Source organism: Chamaea fasciata, unplaced genomic scaffold (genome assembly GCF_029207755.1).
Source record: "Chamaea fasciata isolate MVZ Bird 193981 ecotype frontalis unplaced genomic scaffold, bChaFas1.0.hap1 SCAF_7, whole genome shotgun sequence".
Classification (NCBI taxonomy): Eukaryota; Metazoa; Chordata; class Aves; order Passeriformes; family Sylviidae; genus Chamaea; species Chamaea fasciata.
In genome coordinates this window covers 8548802-8553202 of record NW_027094092.1, presented here as the reverse complement: position 1 = coordinate 8553202, position 4401 = coordinate 8548802, and the positions used below count along the sequence as shown (strand labels likewise).

Below are 4401 nucleotides of genomic sequence, written 5' to 3'. Positions count from 1 at the left end.
GGAAAAAGGAGCAGGTGGAGTCTTCATGGCTTCCCTAGGATCTCTTCTTCTTTGACCACCTCAGTGACTAGGAAAAGCTCTCTGGGAACCAGGGTAAAACCAGAGCTCTCCAGCCTGGAATGCTATCCATTACCCATCACATTCCTGAAAAACAACTGTGCTGCACATCAGAATAGCTGGAGCAGGTATCAACACCTGTGTCCTGGGTTGTAGTATAGGATGTGCACAAAGTATTCTATCACCATCTTCATGAACTGTTGAATCCAGGTGGGGCAGTGTTTTCCCAGACCCCCTCCCTCTGGGCCATTATCTTCTGTTAATGGCCCATCAGATGCCTTGCCCATGACTCACAGATAACTCCCTCCGGGAGTTGTCTCTGTTTAATGGGCCATCAAGGACCCTCTGCATGACTCATCATCCCATTGTGAGATGCTCCGCACAGAGGGAGGAACCAAGCATTCCAGCCTGGATATAATCTGAGGTTTAGGACAGTACAGGGGCCCCTTACCCACTGGATTCCCAGAGGACCAGAGCTACCAGACCTTTCTACAGGATCACTGCTTTAAGAAGACTACCTCATCTGGACTGCTTCCATAACTCTGCTCAGGTAGTATTCTGACTCTGTCAGTGGTCTTTTGTATTATTGCATCTATTTTATTTTACTTTCTTTCCTTTCTTCCTATTAAATTGTATCTGACTTGGAGCCTCTCATTTGTTTTGCTTTTAAACCACTACAACCTGCCTTGCAAATTCAAAAGAGCATCAGATTTTTTTCTCTAATTAGTGAAAATAACAAGCTGATGTTTGTATTTCACAGGTGGTTGTTACATCCCCACAAAAGCCAGAGTTACCCAGGCTCTTAATAGATCCTTTCAGGAGGAATAGCACCCAAGAACAATGGATGCTATGTTTGTAAACACACACATATGGATGTAGGGGTAATTTTTTAAACCATTTGGTTGCAATGGAAAGCAGCTGTGCAGACATTTTAGTTATTATCTATAGCAGTACAGCAATAAGAAAGCAAACAAATATTGTTTTAGAAAATGAGTAAGGGAAAAGAAAATTGATAACTGAGCCAGTTGTGTCAGGGAGGGTAATTAAAATGAGAACAGGCACCATCTCACCTTGTGGGATTTGTCTCTTACTGCCTCCAAGCCCAGCCTGTAGCCTCAAGGTACTGATAGTTCACCTCCTCTGTACCACACACACTTGGCCAGACCCCACGCAAAACCTCTCTTTCTCCCTCCAGGCAGGCCAGCCTGGACTATGCAGAGTACCTGGCTCTCCACAAATGGGCCATTGGCTGGAATCATTCATCATTAATAGCCTAGTGTCCCACAGTGGTTTGAGCCTCACAGTGTCGCAGCAGACCTCAGCTTCATCTTAGAAACTCTCATTCCCTTTCCAGTAAAACAATGGTCTGCAAAAACCACCTGATCAAAAGATGTGATTTGAAGGCAACAAATTAATTTCTTCCATCTCACCAACACAATTGTGGTTTCAGCAGTTTATACTCCCTGAACTTCTTCTGAAAGTTACACAAAATCTACTCCATTTCTTTGCTTACTTTCATTATGTCATTAATTACAGAAAGAAACTGAACTATTTTTTGAGGCTTCCAATTAATTCAGCTATTTTCCATTGCAGAACTTTGGAAATAAGCCTCTGATTTGCCTCTCAAGAGAGCGTAAGGAGAAGCTCTGCAATGCCCCTCATCATTGCCACCAAACACTGTCTACAGTGATTAAGATAGAGCACCAGTGACCCTAAGGCTTCGCAATCCCCCAGAGCTGCAGCTGGGGGCTCCCTGTCCCAGCCCAGCACTGGAGAGCCCCTCCCAGAACTGCGAATTCCCACGGGGGCATCCACCCACAGGCAAAGAGGCTCCAGCTGTGCTGGGACAGGGCCCGGCTTGGGCAGTGGGAATAAACAAGCTCCCACCACTGCCAGGGCAGGAACAGCTGGGGTCAGCCTCCTCCTGCGTTCTTCCTAAAAAAGCCTGGCCAGGGCTCAGGGAGCAAGCCAGGGAGTCCCCTTTGACCATGGAGCTCCCAGCAAAGCCAGAGGTCTGATTTCATGGCCTTGTCCAGCTTCTCAGTTACAGAAAGGTCAATACTTTTCCTACTCCATTTGCTGCTTCTCTGTTTCTGTCAGGATCCCCACAAGTTCTGCCTCAGCTCTTGTCCTACCCTTCCAAGTGACCTCAAGAGAAAAAAGGCACAATTATTACTACTCATTATAGCCACAGACTTTACATTCACTAGTGGGTTCTGGAAATTCACTAACCTTCTGGAAACAGAAGCAGACAAAGCTCAACCTACTGGGGCTGATTTGTCCATTCCCTGCTCTGCTCTCACAAATCCTTCAACCACTCTGCCAAACCTGCAGATCTACAAGAGAGCAGCAGTTTATCCACAGTCACTTCTCCTAATACACATTTCCCATTACATATCCATAGCAATCCAAGGGCTTATTTTACTTTTCTGTAAGTGTGGCCCAAGTCCCATGTACACAAAGCACACCAAATCCCCGCAGTGTGCCAAGAGAGGAACCTACAGGACACTTTATGCACATCCTTAAGTACAAAGCATAAGAACAAAACCCAGCCTTGCTCTGTCAAAGCAAACAAAGAAAACTGTAGGAAATTATTCCATAAAATAGAAAAAGCATCCCTTTAACCCAGGCAAGCATTCAACTGCAGGAGGGGACCACCTGGTAGAAGAATGCTGACCAACCAAACGCAAAGCACAGAACCAGGGGCTGCCTTAAGGTTAGTGTGCTGGTTTGAAGGTAAACCAGCAGGAGAAATTAACTCTGCATAAATACTTTGTGAGAAATTCCAAGCCAGAGCTACAATTTAATAGAAAAATTACAATAAAGGCAATAGCACAGAAACACTGGCTTAAACCAGTCAAGACATGCTGTTAGCCAGGGTGTTAGTCAAGTCCCATGCAAGTGATGGAAGTGGTCTCGTCAAAGCAGGGGACCTGTCTAAAGGTCTGGTCCCTCTCAGGAGATCCAGTGGTGGTTGTTGAGAGCTCATGTCCTCTGGGCACCCAGCAGTGATATCACAAGTCCCAGATTATACCTCAGGTACTGGTGTCCCTGTCCCATACAGGCAGGAATGTTTGGCACCTCCCCCAGGGGGAGGGAATTTCACAATGGGGTGATAGAATTCTTCGAGTTATTCTGGGGAGTCCCTGGCAGCCCATCACAGAGATGGACCCCTCAGGGTGGGTGGTGCTGCTGCTTCCCTGGAGAGAGTTATCAGGCTTGAGTCACGGCAGTGATAAAGAAAGTGGCTCCACCCACTTTCACAGCTGAGCAGACGGCAATGCAGATGGGGGTAGAGCATAAACTTTAATTACACCCCATATCGTAACCCAGGACACATAGGAAAGCTTAAGCTGTATAAAACACACATTTCCCAAAAGCTACCTCTGCGTCCCCTGACTATTCCTTATGCATTTGATAGTGATTTCCACAGGCGTTTTACCATTAAACTTACTATATAAATCAGCAAAGAAGTTGAACCTCAAAAGGTTATTTTTCTTGCTGTGTTTCCAAACTAAAAGCTAACAAAGAGGTTCAGCATCACGTACAGTCCAGCTGCTTTTCCATATCATTCACCCCACAGTGTGACCACATCACAGTGCTCAGTCACCCTTCCCTGCAAGGTTTTCAGTCTGTAACTTTCATCCCTCAGGAGGAGCCTGAATTAACAAAAGCACCCCTATGCCCCCTGCCCCAAACAGGGATACAGCAACACCACCTGGAAAAGGAGCAAAACTTCACAGCTCCTGTCCCAAACACTGACCTTGGCCAGAACCACAGACACAATAAAAATTTACAGGTTGGAGAAATTAAGGCAGGAAAAACTTTGTGCCTCCCATTCCCTGCCAAACATGCTCCAGTTCTACACAAGCATGAGTCAGAGTTTTAACTGTAGAAATTTGAAGACTTGCTATAATTCTTGTTTATAAAGGAGCTTCCTAACGCAATTATCTGTCCCAACAGAGGGCAAACCCCTCTGCATTCTACCAGAGCCACAGGAAACCCAAACCAAGGGTAGAGACTGACACAGAATATACAAAAAGTATTATTTCAGCCATTAAAAGGTCAGGAAAAAGCCAAATTAGAACAACTGTTGCCTCCTAACTCCTCATTGAGGAAGAGCTTGGAAGTCTAAGGCACATTCTGGGACAGCCAGAGAGCAACAGCCCCTCAGCACCAGCACAGCTTCTGCTGGGGCCACCTAACATTTGCTCTATATCACACCACATGCCTAAACATAATATTAATTTCAATACCGTTTAAACAACTGAGTTAAAACATGCGCTTACCCCACTAAAACAGCCCCAAGGAAGCAAACACCAGCACCCACCAAATGCACACCCA

General features: G+C 45.7%; 1 long non-coding RNA gene across 1 annotated transcript; it reads right to left on the bottom strand.

Annotated features, from left to right (window-relative positions):
* Nucleotides 1-1391: 1391 nt before the first annotated feature.
* LOC136291705 (uncharacterized) lies at nt 1392-4401 on the bottom strand. Its single transcript, XR_010721665.1, has 3 exons — nt 4347-4401; nt 2290-2393; nt 1392-2205 (listed from the first exon to the last, which is right to left on the bottom strand). It is a non-coding gene; the product is annotated as an uncharacterized lncRNA (long non-coding RNA).